Source organism: Ambystoma mexicanum, chromosome 1p (genome assembly GCF_040938575.1).
Source record: "Ambystoma mexicanum isolate Mex_15411 chromosome 1p, UKY_AmexF1_1, whole genome shotgun sequence".
Classification (NCBI taxonomy): Eukaryota; Metazoa; Chordata; class Amphibia; order Caudata; family Ambystomatidae; genus Ambystoma; species Ambystoma mexicanum.
In genome coordinates, this window is record NC_090921.1 from 511,211,109 (window position 1) to 511,229,533 (window position 18,425).

Here is an 18,425-nt window from a genome sequence, read left to right on the forward strand (position 1 = left end):
TGAGGAGTAGCTTGGGTCTCTAGGCCCAGCAGGCATGGGACCCACGTCTGGGCATACCCGTCCCACTCGGGGTGACATAGCAAAAACAAAGAGGTGATGGCTGGAAGGTTTAGACTTAATCTTAACCACTGGCAATGCTCTGGGCAATCCTCCAGACCACCGTTCTGCTTGTGGTCTCGTGCAAAAGGGATGTGACCTAGCAGTTCGGGCTGGACTACCCCTTTGGGGGTGGGACCAAGCCTGATTTGCATATGGTTTTTCCCCTTTTGTAATGGCTTGGCAGGCGAAGAACGATGGTCTGGAGGGTTGCCCAGAGCAATGCCAGAGGTCAAGATTTATTCTAAACCTTCCAGCCATCAACTCTTTTGTTTTGCTATTGTCACCCCGAGTGGGAAGGGTATGCCCAGACGTGGGTCCCTTGCCTGCTGGGCCTAGAGACCCAAGCTACTCCTCACTGATGACGCCCAACAAGGCTGAAACATGTCTGGGGATGCTTGTGGTCTCGTGCAAAAGGGATGTGACCTAGCAGTTCGGGCTGGACTACCCCTTTGGGGGTGGGACCAAGCCTGATTTGCATATGGTTTTTCCCCTTTTGTAATGGCTTGGCAGGCGAAGAACGATGGTCTGGAGGGTTTCCCAGAGCAATGCCAGAGGTCAAGATTTATTCTAAACCTTCCAGCCATCAACTCTTTTGTTTTGCTATTGTCACCCCGAGTGGGAAGGGTATGCCCAGACGTGGGTCCCTTGCCTGCTGGGCCTAGAGACCCAAGCTACTCCTCACTGATGACGCCCAACAAGGCTGAAACATGTCTGGGGATGCTTGTGGTCTCGTGCAAAAGGGATGTGACCTAGAAGTTCGGGCTGGACTACCCCTTTGGGGGTGGGACCAAGCCTGATTTGCATATGGTTTTTCCCCTTTTGTAATGGCTTGGCAGGCGAAGAACGATGGTCTGGAGGGTTGCCCAGAGCAATGCCAGAGGTCAAGATTTATTCTAAACCTTCCAGCCATCAACTCTTTTGTTTTGCTATTGTCACCCCGAGTGGGAAGGGTATGCCCAGACGTGGGTCCCTTGCCTGCTGGGCCTAGAGACCCAAGCTACTCCTCACTGATGACGCCCAACAAGGCTGAAACATGTCTGGGGATGCTTGTGGTCTCGTGCAAAAGGGATGTGACCTAGCAGTTCGGGCTGGACTACCCCTTTGGGGGTGGGACCAAGCCTGATTTGCATATGGTTTTTCCCCTTTTGTAATGGCTTGGCAGGCGAAGAACGATGGTCTGGAGGGTTGCCCAGAGCAATGCCAGAGGTCAAGATTTATTCTAAACCTTCCAGCCATCAACTCTTTTGTTTTGCTATTGTCACCCCGAGTGGGAAGGGTATGCCCAGACGTGGGTCCCTTGCCTGCTGGGCCTAGAGACCCAAGCTACTCCTCACTGATGACGCCCAACAAGGCTGAAACATCTCTGGGGATGCTTGTGGTCTCGTGCAAAAGGGATGTGACCTAGCAGTTCAGGCTGGACTACCCCTTTGGGGGTGGGACCAAGCCTGATTTGCATATGGTTTTTCCCCTTTTGTAATGGCTTGGCAGGCGAAGAACGATGGTCTGGAGGGTTGCCCAGAGCAATGCCAGAGGTCAAGATTTATTCTAAACCTTCCAGCCATCAACTCTTTTGTTTTGCTATTGTCACCCCGAGTGGGAAGGGTATGCCCAGACGTGGGTCCCTTGCCTGCTGGGCCTAGAGACCCAAGCTACTCCTCACTGATGACGCCCAACAAGGCTGAAACATGTCTGGGGATGCTTGTGGTCTCGTGCAAAAGGGATGTGACCTAGCAGTTCGGGCTGGACTACCCCTTTGGGGGTGGGACCAAGCCTGATTTGCATATGGTTTTTCCCCTTTTGTAATGGCTTGGCAGGCGAAGAACGATGGTCTGGAGGGTTGCCCAGAGCAATGCCAGAGGTCAAGATTTATTCTAAACCTTCCAGCCATCAACTCTTTTGTTTTGCTATTGTCACCCCGAGTGGGAAGGGTATGCCCAGACGTGGGTCCCTTGCCTGCTGGGCCTAGAGACCCAAGCTACTCCTCACTGATGACGCCCAACAAGGCTGAAACATGTCTGGGGATGCTTGTGGTCTCGTGCAAAAGGGATGTGACCTAGCAGTTCGGGCTGGACTACCCCTTTGGGGGTGGGACCAAGCCTGATTTGCATATGGTTTTTCCCCTTTTGTAATGGCTTGGCAGGCGAAGAACGATGGTCTGGAGGGTTGCCCAGAGCAATGCCAGAGGTCAAGATTTATTCTAAACCTTCCAGCCATCAACTCTTTTGTTTTACAAACTCCACCCTTGTTGCTTCTCTTACTCCCTTCCACTCTATTCACTTTGAGTGGTAATCCACCAAAACTAAGATACATTTGAATCCCCACCTAGTCCCTGAATGGGACCCATCAGGTCCACTGCAACCTTCATCCAAGGTTCCACGGGTACTTGCACAGGCTGAAGTGGCGATTCATGAACTACATTACTCTTATCGCTTGCCAAACAAATTTCACATTTCCTTATTTCTCTATCAACTCTGCCATCCATTCCTGGCTACCAAAAACTCTGTCTCAGCATCCTTTTAGTACTATTCACTCCACAATGCCCTTGATCAGCAATTTTTATTTGTTTTTCCCTAAAACCCTCAGCGGGAACCACTTTATTACCCCTTTCTGAGACTTCCTCCAGACAGAGACAACTCATCAAACATATCTCCTTCTCTTTCCCTTCTACCTGTTCACCCTCAATCCCACAATTCACTGGAAGTCAAGAGAGGTTATCCGCCACCACATTCTCCTTGCCCGGGAAACAGCATACCTGCAAATCATAGTTTTGCAATCCTAATACCAATTTAGAAATTCTGGGTGAACCCTTGGACCAGTTCCCACAGGTTTTTATCTGTACCAATGGTCTGTGATCCGTTTTTACTGTAAAATGTTGGCCCCACAGATAGAACTTAAAATGCATGATAGTCCAAAACACTACCAAAGCGTCTCTCTCAACAACTGAATAGTGTTTTTCCGCACCCCTCAATGGTTTAGATGCAAGCACTATCACATGTTCTTCCTTCCCACAGTCCAACTGTGACAAGGACGCTGCCAGACCCAATAAGCTGGTATCTACTGTCAACAATATCTTCCGTCCACTCACAAACCCCCCTAAAGAGGATGCATTGGCGATCCCTTTCTTAATCTCCTGGGATGCTCCCATACACTCATCTAACCACAATAAATGTGTTCCTTTCTTTAGTAATGCCCTCAATGGTGTCGAGATAAGGGCAAAATTGTTAACAAACTTGTGATAAAACTCTGCATTCCCATGAGTGACCTTAACGGATCCTTATCCTGCGGTGCAGGTGCCTTACTAATGGCTTCTACTAGATTATGCTTGGGGGAAATTCCTTGAGCTGAAATTTTTTGCCCAAGATACTTTACTTCACGTACCCCAGTCTTACATGTGTTGCACTGCACTGTTATGCAAGCTTCACACAACTTTTCCAACACATTCCTCAATACCTTGTGTTAGCAAAAATTAGAATGTCATCCTGAAACACAATCACATTATTGACACCCTCCAAAACCTTCTCCGTGACACGCTGAAAATCAGCCACAGCTGATGTCAAGCCAAGGCGTATCCTAAGGTATTGGAAAGTTCCTTCAGGTGTGATGAATGCTGTAACATCTTGACATTTCTGTGACAAGGGTATTTGGTGGTAAACAGCAGACAAATCCATGATTGTAAACCAACATGATTCTTCCAACATAGCCAAAACCTCTGATATTACTGGCAAAGGGTGTCTCTCCAATAGAATGTTCTTATTGAGTTCTCTCAAGGCAACACATAAGTGAATCTTCCCATTGTTTTTCACTACTAGCACTACCGCAGATAGCTACTCCATACCGTACACCCGTTCTATTATTCATCTCTGCAAGAGTTCATCGAGTTCCCTGAGTAGCTGTTCGGTCATGTGGAGAGGAACTGGCTGCAATTTATGCACCATTGGTTGTGCCTTTTTCTTCTTCTTTATACAGTGTTCAAAATCTTTTAGTTTCCCTAACTTCTCTGTGAACACCATCGGGAATTCTGAGGCCCATTTATCGTCCACTTCTGCTATAGTCACCGTAGTGGGCGCACTTGCCCAGGTTCTTGTGCTTTTCCCATCCCAGAATGGATTATACCTTCCTTGCCAACAGGTTGTTCGCTGTACACTCCCTTCCTTTATAGCCCACAAGTCCTTGAAATTTCCCTAGTAGTTCTATTTCTGATTCACCATAGCCACACGGCTGAATGTGAGGTGGTACCAACTCTTGCAATTCTCTTGACAATGTTCCAGTGAATGTGCCTTTTGAGATAATAGTCCATGGGGAGGCACTGTCTACCTTCATAGATAGACTCGAACCATCAATGTGAAAAGTATCCACAGGATCTCCCATTCCTCCAGATACAGCTGATATTTTGAATATGTGTCTGAGGTGTTGGCATTACTTCCTGCTCTTGCTGGGCCTGCCTGTACTCCACCGCATTAATGGAGTTCTCCTACACATGCGTGCAAAATTACCTTTGCGTCTGCACTTGATACACTCAGCATTCCTCGCTGGACAGAACACACTTGTCTCTGCATGTCTTGGGTTCCCACATCTGAAGCATTTGTATCCCGACCATTCCTTCCTTGTTCCAGTGGCTCTTCTTTGACCCACTGCACACACTTCCACAGCTTGTTCTAGGCTCATGTCCTTTGCTAGCAGCTTCTCTTGCACCCTGGGACTGTTGCACTGCTCGGCAACATATGTGCCAGAGCGAGCACCCGCGCAGCTGACAGGCGCTGCGGATGTGCCATCAGTGCCCCGAAGGTGCGCTTAAGGTAAGCCAGTCTGTGCCCGTCTGTGCTACTGGAGGGGGTTGTATGCTTTTCTCGCCACCAACATTTGGCTTTGGCTCCTTTGGCTAATCAACTCCCCTATGGTTGGCATGATTCTTCTTGCACCTTGCTTGTTAACTGGTCTCCAATTGCCACCAGTGCAACCCCTAAATATTTCTGATCTGACACTGCTGCTACTTAATACACGTTTGTTGTCAGCTCATGCGGCTGACATTTACAAGCTGCAATCTGCTCATCAACCAAATCTATTATTTCTAACTGAGACATGATTTCAGAATCATCCATTTGGAACGTCCCATTTCACAGATGGGGGCGGGGTAGCAATGATTTTTAAAAACACCCTTGTGGTCTCTAGGTTGGAGTTCTCTCACTTTCTGACAATGGAAGCTCTACTGCTTCGATGTCTTATTTCCCCCTCCTTTATCTGTCATTTGCTGTTTATTTATTGCCCGCATGGATAATATGTTGGGTTTCTTGAACCCTTACTGGACATCGTGGCTGATCTTTATACCCAATTCTCACATCTTGTGGTCTTGGAAGATTTTTACTTGAAATTCAATGGCCCATGAGCCCCAGCACTCAGCCTCTTATTTGATAGCATGGCCGATTTGGGTCTTGTTCAATCTGTTTCAGGTCCTACTCATAAGTTGGGGAATACCCTGGGTTTAGTCTTGGCCAATGAATGCCTGTTGACCACTCTTTTCAGCCGAGCCAGTATTATGGTCAGATCACTATCTGGTGACCTGCTTGCTCAAAGTGGTCTGCTGTAAAAGACTGTCCCTCCGAGAAGGTGGCAACGCTGTTGGCGCTCAGCTGACCTTCTGGCTTTGTCTCTTTCGTCAGAGGTAAATGCAGGGCTGCTCCAGTAACCACCTGGACGTTTCCGATTACTGCTAGAAGCAGCAGATGCAGTGGCCCCCGACGGCTTATCCAGCCACAGAGGCTCCCATCCAAACTTTATAAACTGGCACTTCTTGATCTAGACCGGCAAAACGAAAGTGGTGGATAGCCTATGATCCCGGCCCCAGACTCCAGTATAAACTTTGTACCGCAGCTTATACTGTGGCAATTGTGGGGGTAAAGAAAACTTTTTTTGCTCAGAAAATTGAGTCATCGCTATATCAGCCTAAAGCCCTTTTTTCTGTGGTGAGATATCTCTCATCTTCAGTTAAATTGGTCCCCTCTGTTAGCCCCTCTCAGGAATTTTGTGACTCACTGTTACAATCTTTTATTACTAAAATTGAGACCATCCGAGTCAATATCCGAGTCAATATCCCGCTGGCTGCAACAATATCTGCCCGTGGGTCTGAAACTCTAGCTCTCACAAGTTTGATTGCTCCGGAGGGCTGGTCTTCCTTCCCTCTATTCACCGAGCCAGATGTACTTGCAGCTATTCAACATATCAAGTCGGGGGCTCCTTCTGATGTCATTCCCCTGGCTGTTATGAAGGATATTTCCGCTGAGCTGTTGAGTGACAACACGGTAGCTGTCAATGCCTCTTGCCAGACAGGATGTATTCCGCTGGAGCTCAAGACCGCAACTGTGATACCTCTTCTTAAGAAAACACTGTTCGATCCCACCTTGCATTCCAATTACAGCCCATCTCACTTTTAGCGTTTTTTGTGAAACATTTGGAGACTTTGGTTTCCCCACTGCTGTCTTCTTTTTTTTTTTAAACTTTGGTTTTATTGGCATTTTAAAGAGTATAACAAGCAGGCAATATTTGTAATCATCAGTTGTTCACGGTGCACTTGCCCAGCAAACTCCCCCCCCACCCACCCGACCGCCCCCCTCTTCGAACCCCCCCTCCCCCCACCCCTCGTTTTACCAACTTGATCCATGACATAGGGAGATTTGGACTTTTCTTTTGCGTCCATTACTTTGGTAGTGAATGTGAGCGTCGGTGTTCTCCGACGGCCGACGGCCGACCGAATGTCCCCGGGCCGTGGGCGCCCATTCCGCCCATGGGGGGCCTTGGTACTTTATGGTCCAGTCTTTCGGCTTAGTCCCCCCGAGCCCCGCTCGGCCACCCCCCCTGGCCTCAGTGCACATCCCATCCCCAGGCCTCCCTTACCCCCTGCCAATTTTCAAGGAATGACCCAGAATCGTTGTTCACCATGGCCGTTAGTTTGTCCATTAGAAACAAGTTTTTCAATTTCTTTAGCCAGTCAGCCTTGGATGGGGTCTCCGGGCTCTTCCATTTCTGTGCCAATGCCACTCTCCCCGCCCGTAGCATCGTTTCCCACATTCTGGGGTACCTGTAGAGGTCCGAGGTCTCTGGCGGGAGGCCCAACAGCACCGTCAGGGGGGCCTGGGGAAGCAGTTCCTCCGTGACCTCAGCCATCCAGCCCCTCACCTCTGCCCAGTATGCCTGCACTTTCGGACAGTGCCACCACATGTGGCCTCGTGAGCCTCTCTGGCCGCAGCCCCTCGGGCAGTCGGGGGACACCGCCGTAAACATTTTAGATAGTTTCACAGGGTCCCTGTGCCATCCCTGCAGAATCTTAAAGTTATGTTCCATATCTGCCGTGTACAAATTACCGTGAAAAGCAATTTTGAAGATCCTAGCCCAAGCGTCTTCCGAAATCACCTCCCCTGCGAGATCGTTCCAATATGAGCGAAAGCCCCTCCGTTCTACCAATTTCACAGTATTGAGGATTCTATACATTCCGGAGACGGCTCCCTTTCTAGAGGTCGCCATATCAAGGAACTTCTCAAAGGGGGTCAACTGCCTCCTCAAGTTCTCTCCCCATGATTGGTCGCCGAGGATTCCCTTCAAGCGTAGATACTCAAACACGGAAAGAGACCCCCGCCCAATGGCGTCCCTTAGGTCCTCATAGGGCAGGAATTCCCCCTCCCGGAACAGTTGTCCCACCCACTCCAGACCCGTGTCAGACCATGCCTGTGCCTTGGAAAAACCCCTGTTACCTAATCTGAACGGGTGTCCCCAGAGAGAGGACATTGGGGATGGCCACGTCGTTAGGTGCGCCGTCTGGGGGCCTTCCCTCCAGACTGCCCAAAGGACACCCAAGGTGGGATGGGATTTCAATCTGTTCGGGATAAACTTGTGTGGAGCCCAGAGAAGATCGCGTACCTTGAGGGGGTGAGCGTCCATGTCCTCCAGGTAAGACCAGTAGGTGCGCATCCCCTCCCTCATGTGCTCCAGGAGGACTCGCAACTGGGCGGCTCGGAAATAGAGCTGGAAGTCAGGCAAGCCGAACCCTCCCTCCTCCCTCGGCAGGGTCAAGACCGCCCTCGCAGTCCTCGGGGTCCTACCCTGCCAGATAAACTCTCGGACCGCATTCTGTAGTGTCCTCATGAGGTGGTCGGGAATGTTGGATGGGAGAGAGGTAAAGAGATACAACAGGCGCGGCAGCACGTTCATCTTTACTGCCGTCATGCGGCCGTACCAGGACAAGATCATGGAGCTCCACCTCCTGAGGTCCCTGGTAATGCTAGCCAGGGCCGGGTCATAGTTAGCGGGGGATAGTTGGGATAGGTCTCTGGTGAGGAGGACTCCCAGGTAGCGAATAGAAACCCTGCCCACTGTGATGCCGTGAAAGGTTCCCACGGGGTCCAGAGCTGGGTCGTTTACCCGCATGGGGAGAAGGACCGATTTGGAAGCGTTAATTTTCAGCCCCGAGAAGTGCCCAAATGTATTCACCAGGGACAGGAGGGGGGGGAGGGAGGCCCCGGGGTCCACCAGGTACGCCAGGATGTCATCGGCGAACAGGGAAAGCTTAAATTCCACCTCCCCTCTCGTTATCCCTCTGATCTCCGGGAGCGACCTCACCGCTATGGCCAAGGGTTCCATCGTTAGGATATACAACAGGGGGGACAGTGGACACCCCTGTCTCGTGCCCCGTGAGAGGAAGAAGGGGCTTGACAGCCTGCCGTTCACTTGTACCCTGGCCTTCGGAGCTCTGTAAAGAGCCATCACCCAACCCCTGATGTGCGCACCGAATCCCATTCTCTGCAGGAGTAGCTCCATATATCGCCATTCGACCCGGTCGAACGCTTTCTCCGAGTCCAGAGAGAGGAGGCTCGCGTCAAGATCGGAGTTCTGGGCGTGGTGGATCAAGTTTATGGTTTTACGGATGTTGTCTGAGCCCTGCCTACCCCTTACAAACCCCACCTGGTCTCCATGGATCAGTGTCGGCAGGATCTTCTCCATCCGTTTCCCAATGATTTTGGCAAGGACCTTGACATCAATGTTTAGTAGAGATATAGGGCGATATGAGGAACAATCAGTGGGGTCCTTACCTTCCTTGGGAAGGACGACAATTATGGCCTCCATCATGGAGTCCGGGAGGGTCCCCCCCTCTAATACTGCATTGAAAACCTTTGCTAAGTGTGGGGCCAGAGTAGAGCGGTACCGTTTATAGAAGGACACTGTGAAGCCATCTTCCCCGGGGGAGGTCCCCGCCTTCATCCCGCTAATAGCATTGCCCACCTCCTCCTCTGTCACCAGCCCCTCCAGTCCCTCGGCCATCTCCCCGGACAGGGCCGGTATCCGAACCGAGTTGAGAAACCCCTCTATCTCCTCGTCCCGCCCGCCACATTCCGAGGTATAGAGTTTTTCAAAATATATCCGGAAGGCCTCTCCTATGTGGGGAGTGTCATGGCCCATGGTCCCCTCCTCACTCCTCACTGCCTTTACCATTCTTTCCCTCTGGACCTCCCTCAGTTTCCAGGCTAGGATTCTATCCGCTTTGTCCCCCTTTTCGTAATACTTCTGCTTGACCAGTTGGAGGCTTCGCTCCGTTTTGTGTAAGAGGAGGTCTCGCAGCTGGAGCCGATAGTCGGCTAGTGATTCGAGCCGACCGTGGTCCAAGGGGGCCGTTCGGGGCCCCACCGGTTGCAGTTGGCCAATTTTCCCCCTCAGGGCTTTCTCCTGGGCTTCCCTCACTCTTTTGGCCTGGGCGCTCATTTTGATGAGAAAGCCCCTTATTGTGGCCTTGAAGGCGTCCCATAGGGTGTGTGGGCCCACCTCGCCATTGTCATTAAATTCAAAGAATTCCGTAATAGCCTCTAGCACCTCTTGGGCACGGACCTCATCTTTCAGCAGGGAATCATTACATCTCCATCTCCCTCTGCGGTCGTTTAGCCAGCCCCTTGCTATGGTGGTTCGAACCAGGTCGTGGTCCGACCAGGGGACGGGGTCAACTTTGTGGCCTGAGACATACGAGTGCAGGGACTCGTCCACCAGGATGTAGTCAATTCTAGAAAAGGACGAGTGGGTGGACGAATAATATGTGTAGGAAGGAGTACCCGTTCCGGGGGAGGGGAGTGTGTCCACCAAGCCCAACTCTGCGTTAACCTTCCGGAAGGACCGGGCCATGTGGACGTCCGTGGGCCTGGGGAGCTGAGGGCCAACACGCCTTCTGTCTAAGTCGGGGTCGATTACCATGTTGAAGTCACCTCCCACTACCAACCCCCCCCGGACAAAGAGCTTGAGTTTCTCCGCCACTCGCTCCCAAAACTGGGCCTGGCCCTCATTGGGACCGTAAATCCCCGCCAGGGTGAGCGGTGAGCCCTGTAGGGATCCTCGCACCAGCAGGTATCGGCCTTCCGGGTCTTTCACTATTTCCTCTTTTACAAAGCCCACGTTTCTCCCCAGAAGGATGGCCACCCCCCTCTTCTTGGACCTGTGGGACGCGCAGAACACCTCTCCTATACCTCCCCCCCTCATCGTGGGTTCCTTTCCTCTTGCCCAGTGAGTCTCTTGCAGGAAGAGAATATCAAGGCCGGCCCTTCTGAATTCTCTAGTGACCAGGGACCTCTTCGTGGGGGTGTTCAGGCCCCGTACATTGAGAGTGCCCACCCCCAGGGCTGGCAGACCCTCAGCCGTCATCTAGCGGTTCCGTTCTCCGTGTCGGCTCACCTACACCACCTGTGTTTGGATACTCCCATGGTTGGATCCTATGCACCCCCCCCTCCCCACCCCTTCCGGAGGGCCTGTAACTAATCCCCAACTGCCCCCCAGACCCCCCCCAAACTGAAACCCCCAAACTCCCGCGTTGACCCCCTCCCCCCTCCCCGGCGTCCAGCCAAGTTGTCCCGCCATATCTGGCTTTTGGCCGAACCACCAGCCCGCTCCCCTGGCCGGGCCGATCGTTTTGGAAGCTGTTCCTCCTGAGCCCCCCGGGCCCCCCAGGGCCCCACCCCTTCAATACATCCCGTATACTTGCTGTTCGTCGGGGCGTAGGAATCGGTACGCCCACTTGCTCCTGACTGAGCTGTCCCAACCTGTGTGCAGCGATCCCTTTCCTAGTCATCCGGGTCTCTCCTCTCCCCGTCTTTAGCTGGTGATGGCGTATTCATTTTCCTGAACTTTCGTGCGCCGGTTCGCCTCCTCCTTTCCCCCGACGGGCCGGGTCCACTAGGTCCTGCCCTCTCCGGCCCCGACGGGCCCCTCCTGTCATTCGTGTCCGTTGCATATTCCAGCAGGGCACCCCGGATGTCCTCTTCAGTAACCAGGGTAGTTCTTTGACCCATGTATTCGAAAGTCAGGGAGAAGGGGTAGCCCCATCTGTATCGCACTCCCTTCTCCTTGAGTAACTGCGTGAGCGGGCGACACATTCTCCGCTTGGCTAGCGTGTAGGCGGAAAGGTCTTGGAATATTGAGACCTGAGCATTGTTGTAGGTGATATTTCTGGCCTTCCTGGCTTCCTCCAGCACCTTAATTTTCTCCGAGTAGTAGTGGAACCTGACCAGTATCGACCGGGGGCCCCCCGGTCTGCCCCCCGCCCTATGCACCCTGTCGAATATAGGTTCTGTGGTCATCTCATCGGCGAATAGGAGGGTGATGATGTCCCGCACTGCTCTGATGACGTCCCTCTCTGTCTCTCCTTCCAACTCCGGCACCCCGAAAAATCTGAGGTTATTCCTTCTCTCCCTATTCTCAAAATCGTCCATCTGTCGGGCTCTCTCCTCTTCTCTCTTTTCCAGGGCCTCCAGCCTCACCTTAAATTGTATGTCTTGGGTCACTGATGAGGATTGGTTGGTCTCAACCTGGAGTAATCTGTCTTCGACCTTTTCCACCCTCTGGTCCATTTTCTCGAGTTTTTGGGCTATGTCAGAGCGCATGTCCCTGATTTCTTGTAGGATCGAGGCGAAGCCCCTCTCCATAGCTGACGGGGGGGGAGCCGCATCCTCCGACTGGGCCATGGTTCTTTTGGGGCCCGAACCGTTGTTGCCCCTCTTGGCTTCTTGAAAGCGGAACTCCTGCAAAGTCTCTCTCCAGCTCATCCGGTGTGTGTCCCGAGGGCGGGGGGTCCGCCTTTTGCGCCCCCCTCGGGGGGGGGGGAGGGGAGGCCTCCCCGGCACGGGCCGCAGGCGCTTCCGTGGGAAGGGGAGCAAGCTTCACCTCACTGAGGGCGGGCACACGCCCCACCGTCGTCCGGCGGGGGCCTCACACCCTATCTCGGGGTCACTGTGGCCGGCCGGGGCCCGTCCTTTCTTTTTTCTTTTTTTTTTTTTTTTTTTTTTTTTTCCCCTTCCTTCCCCCCTGGGACCCTCGGCGGGGGGGGGGTTGCTGCTCCTGTCCCCCTGTCACTTAGGATTGATCCCCACAGTGGGGGGGGGATCCTTCCAGGCGGGCACTCGCCCCACCGTCCCTCGGCGGGGGCCACTCACCCGGGTAGCTGCTGGTGGCAGGAGGGGGGGGCCGGCGCTCGAGCGCACCTCCTCACCTCCGATCCCCGGCACGAATCCACTGCCTCCCCATGGGGGCCCGCTCCCGCCGCCCGTGGATCTTCAGCTTCGGCGGGGGAGGAGGGGCCCGTCCTCTGCAGCGGGCGGGCCCGAAGGCGCAGGAGGGGCTCCGGCGAACCCCGACGGAGGTTTTCTCTGGGACCGCGTCGTCCCGTCTCCGCTCCCCGCCTCCGGCGCTGGTCTCTGGCTTGCGCTCCGCCCGCCTCTGCTGCGTGTCGTCTGGGCGGAAAGCTGCCCTGCCTTGCTGGTTCTGCGGCGGGGCGGGCCGTGTATCTTGCTTTCCCGCGGCTCCCGCGGGTCTCGATCTCGGGCTTCCCGGGGTCCGCAGACTCCGTTCTTTCGCTGCGGGGGTGCCCAGGGGGGTCAATCGGCCCGTAAATGCGGGTGGGGCCCCGGGGGGGTCTCAGGGGGGGGCTCAATTCCCTCTAATAGACCGGATCCGGCGGGAGCGATGCGATCAGGCAGCCATTGCCTGTGCGCCCCCTGGTGGCCTCCTGCTGTCTTCTTTTATGGTTTCTATAGAGCTTTTCGACCCCGCTCAGTCAGGATTTAGGACTGGCCAGGGTACGGAGAGTGTGTTAGTCTTGGTCCAGGATGATATGGCCAGGCTGGTCGATACAGGAGGGGTGGGTGCCCTGATTTTATTAGACCTTTCGGCAGCATTTTACACCAGAGACCACCCTATCCAGTTAGCAGCCAGGCTTAGGCTAGTATTTCGGGTCAAGTGTTTGCCTGGTTCACCTCGTCCCTGGCCGATAGAACCCAAACTCTTTCACTCCCTCCTTTTATTTTGGGTTCATCTCTCCTTGGCTGTGGGGTTCCGCAGGGCTCCGCCTTGTCTCCCATTCTCTTCAATATTTACATCTGGCTTCTTGTGTGTCTCATCCTCTCCTTCGGCATCAGGTGCTAGTCATATGACGATGACACTCAGATCTTGATCCGTTTGATTATAATCAGGCTGAGGTGTCATCGTGCCTGCATCAGTGCCTGTCTGCCGTGAGAGCTTGGATACCCCACAATTGGCTGAATCTTAATGGAGACAAGATGGAGGTGCTGGTGGTGGGCTCTCCCTCTGATCCTTCACTCTGGGTCTCCTCCTTCTGGCCGTCTTCTTTTGGCCCTCTTCCGATCCCGGAAAACACTGTTCGATCCCACCTTGCATTCCAATTACAGCCCATCTCACTTTTAGCGTTTTTTATGAAACATTTGGAGACTTTGGTTTCCCCACTGCTGTCTTCTTTTATGGAATCTATAGAGCTTTTCGACCCCGCTCAGTCAGGAATTAGGACTGGCCAGGGTACGGAGAGTGTGTTAGTCTTGGTCCAGGATGATATGGCCAGGCTGGTCGATACAGGAGGGGTGGGTGCCCTGATTTTATTAGACCTTTCGGCAGCATTTTACACCAGAGACCACCCTATCCAGTTAGCAGCCAGGCTTAGGCTAGTATTTCGGGTCAAGTGTTTGCCTGGTTCACCTCGTTCCTGGCCGATAGAACCCAAACTCTTTCACTCCCTCCTTTTATTTTGGGTTCATCTCTCCTTGGCTGAGGGGTCCGCAGGGCTCCGCCTTGTCTCCCATTCTCTTCAATATTTACATCTGGCTTCTTGTGTGTCTCATCCGCTCCTTCGGCATCAGGTGCTAGTCATATGACGACGACACTCAGATCTTGATCCGTTTGATTATAATCAGGCTGAGGTGTCATCGTGCCTGCATCAGTGCCTGTCTGCCGTGAGAGCTTGGATGCCCCACAATTGGCTGAATCTTAATGGAGACAAGATGGAGGTGCTGGTGGTGGGCTCTCTCTCTAATCCTTCACTCTGGGTCTCCTCCTTCTGGCCGTCTTCTTTTGGCCCTCTTCCGATCCCGGCTTCTAAGGTGAAGAATTTGGGTGTGATTATCTCTGCTTCCCTATCTATGGAGGCACAAGTCCCGGCGGCCTGCCAAGCAGGCCATTTTCATTTTAATATACTAAAAAAGGTGCTTCCTCTGATACCTCTTCACCTACGACCTCTGGTGGTTGCAGCCCTGGTATTGAGCCGCTTGGACTACTGCAGTTCATTATAATTGGCGCCAGCCTAAAGGCCTAGTCCAGCGGCTTCAGCGCCTGCAAAACATGGCTGCCTGGGGGGGCCACAGGCTCCCCGTATGGGGCTCACATTTCACCGGTTCTGCACTTTCTGCATTGGTTTCCTGTCACTCAGCATATTGGTTTCCAGGCCCTTTGCCCGGTACATCGTGCCTTGCATAATCAAGGCGCTAAATACCTGTGCGCTGAATTTACTTGTTATCTTCCCGCGCTGTCACTACGATCTGCCTCAGTGGGCCTGCGATGTGTTCCTTCATTTCGCCGCTCCTGCATTGGAGGCGGGGCTTTTTCGGTAGCTTCACCTCAATTATGGAACAACCTTCTTTTGACCTCGAAAAACTTGTCAAACCACTTGGCTTTTAAGAAAGCTTCAAAAACCTATCTATTTTAGCTGATTCCTGAAGGCATATGGATTACTGTCCTCTCTCTCTCCAGTGCCATGATACCCTCCGGTGACCGAGCACTTAACAAGTTTCTACAACATAACATAACATTGGTGCACCTCACCAGTTGATCTCGGATCAGGGCATTCGTTAACGCACCAAACTCACAAGTGTGGCTCAATGTCCTCAGCACAGCCGCATACCCTTCCACTGGTTCCATTGGGTTTTGTATCCTTTGGAAGAACTTGTGTCTCTCGAAGGTTACATTTTTTTTCACCTCTAAATGTTCCTCAATTTTCTTCACGGCCAAGGTGAACTCATCCAGATCCCCCGCTCCTTCACCTTGCGGTTCTGGAAGGCCATCAAATACACTGCGGCCTCCGCCCCCAAATTGTGCAGTAACAAAGCTTGTTTCCTGAAAGCGTTAAATTTGTCTTCAACCATGGCCACCATGGCCACTATGTATGTTTCAAACATCTTTTTCCACTTCTCCCATCTTATTGGGTGTGTCATTGGTTCAGCAAGAAATGGGAGTGGTGGTGGTAGAGCTGCTGTGGCCATAGTTAGTGGCCAGATGACTTGGGTTTCCTTATTGCCTGTGCTGTTTCAAGTTAGCTCTGCCTTCCAGCAGTGTTCCTTTCTCTTTTATAACACTGCTTTCCTGCAGAGCACTGCTCTGTGTCCTGTACCCACTTCACTTTTTTTTGTTTATTCCGCTGTGTCCCTCAGCGCATCGTTGTCCAGACAACGCTTTGAAGAGGTCAAGTGACGGACAGACGGCACTGACGCGTGTGAAGCGTTGTGTTGCCTTAACAACGCTTCACAACGCTTACTTGAAGGGGTAGGCACTCGCGAGCGTGACACCTTGCTGCTTGTCCCTCACTTTCTTCTTTTTCTTTGGAGCTGGCCACTGCTTCCCCCCACTCTGCCGCTCTGCCCTTATCAGGTGCCACCACACCCCCTCTCACCTGGGTCCTTGTCAGCCTCTTCTGGTGCCCGCCACTGCATGGAGGGGCCTCTGTGCTCTCCTTCCACGGCCCCTAGTACGGCTTCCTCCTCCTTGTCGCCAATGAAGGAATCGCAGGCTTGACACACACACGAGGTAAAAGTAACTGGTATTTCTTAGGGCAAAGTGCAGAGAGCAGCAGTACCTCTGCCCAGCCTCCCTTCAACTGTACTCGTGTTCCAGAACCACAAATGTTTCTGGAACACCCTTATTAGAACACAACACTGTACCCATCCCCAGGTCGAAACAACACATTTTACAGTCCATTTTGCAGCAGGAATAGGAAAAAATCCACATGATTTTGAGGAAGGTCTAATAACATCTCAGCAACAGTCACCATCCAGTGGAGATATTTCAGGGCTGGAGAGATATGATCCCAGGGCTTGAGGCTAAGGGTAACTCTTGCAGTCCTGTTCTGGATTAGCTGCAGATGACAGAGACTAGATGAAGCCAGATTGAGAAAGTGGCTGTTGCAGTAGTCCAGCCTAGAGAGAAAAATGGTTCTGGAGACAGTGACGAGGAGGAGGAGGTAGTGGGACTTCTTAGCGATGTCCGAGATGTGAGGAGAGAAAGAGAGAGTGGTGTTGAAGATGACGCCAAGGTTTTTTGCCTCGCAGGAAGGCGAAGGAAGAGGGCTCAAGGTGGGGGGCCATAGTGAGAGAGGAATAGCAGGGGCAGGGGTCCCAATGAGAAGGATCTCCGTCTTACTGGCATTAAGGCAAAGATTGTTGGAGGCGCACCAATCCTGAATCGTGGATAGACAGTCAGGAATGAGTGAGAGAGGAGGCTGAGGGGAGCCTGAAGGAAAGCTGAGTCATCCATATAACACTGAAAGTTAGCAGAGAAGGTAGAGATCAGGGGGGCTAAAGTGGCCAAGTGAGGTTCAAAAACAAGGGTAAGAGTATAGAGCCCTGGGGAACGCCAGAGGTAGAGAGAGGTGGCAGAGAGAATGGGACCAAGATGGACCTGGGAGGGGAGGGGCGGTCCAAGTGGAAGGAGGTCAGTCACTCCAGGGTCTGATCCGTGATGCCTAGGTTCTCACGGAGTTGATTGATCAGGATGGTGATGTTGACCCTGTCTGAAGCAGAGGAAAGAAGAAGGATGAGAACAGAAGGAATGCTGGAATCAAGGTTAGAGAGCAGATCTTCACGGGTGTTAAGGGGAGCAGATTCCATGCTTCTGGCAGATCTGAAGACAGACTGATGGTCATGGAGACAACCAGTAGATTCAGTGTGGAGAGTAAGCTGGGAGATGGAAAGCTTTTCCAAGAGTTTGCCCAGGAAAGGGGTGATGGAGATTGGGCAATAGTTTGCCGGGCAGGTATGATCAGCAGATAGCTTCTTGAGGAGTGGGTGCACAAGGGAGTGCTTTAGGGGAGAGGGGCTGTAACAAGGGGGTTGTCCTCCCCTCTATAAATCTAGGAGGTGTTCAGGGAGAATTCAGTGTACACTTGTTATTTAGACCCTAATGGGAACACATATCATTCTGGGCAGCCATTAAGAAAAGCAACATGCTTGCTGATGCTAAACACATGACTCAAAAATATATGTAAAATGAATTTTAATTTATCATTTAACTTTCTATTATGAGCTTTTTTTTAATAAACTTTATATTGCAAATAAATTCCAGTTGTTTCTTTTCATAACAATCCATGATGTCCATTCATGAAAAAACATACATAGTTGAAAATTCACTATATAAAGGAAACTGTACTCAGTGACATGAGATGTAGGTTCATCATTTTTGCATATGACCAACAACTTGAAAATCAAAATGTCCTATGTCATTGAGAATGGAGAACACACTGTGAGAATGTAAGATGGGGAGACGGTTGAATCTATGTCTCCTGTGCCCGGCTAAAGTCTAACCTTATATTCGGTCAGTGGAGAGGGGAACGTTCCAGTGGCGAAAGAGTGATTACAGAAATCAGCCAAAGGCTGGAGCAAGGGTGTCAATATGGGCCTTGATGGGTCTGGGGGAGCAGGGGAGCACCTGTTTGGATGACACTTTTATTATACAGACTTGTCTAGAAACCTTGTCAGGTGTTGTCAGAGAGAAAGAGAAAAAAGGAGGAGAGGCAGAGATGGCAAAAGGGGGCCGAGAGAGGAAGAGGAGACAGAGGACACGGATGTCCTGAGATTTAGAGGAGAAGTGAGAGGCCAGAGCTGTACAGAGGGCCTGGGAGGGAACAGGATAGGTAGAGACTGCAATGGGATTGACCAGTTCCTTGCAGATTTTAAAGAGTTTGGCCGTGTTGTTAGAGGCCGCGGAGACGCAGGCTTTAATGTGTGCTCTCTTATAGATGAGTGTTATTGCTTCAA

General features: G+C 52.0%; 1 long non-coding RNA gene across 1 annotated transcript in view; it reads right to left on the bottom strand.

Moving 5' to 3' along the window:
• LOC138524050 (uncharacterized) overlaps positions 1-18,425 on the bottom strand; it is a 143,245-nt gene that overhangs the window by 73,625 nt on the left and 51,195 nt on the right. The gene's annotated exons all lie outside the window — the stretch shown is intronic.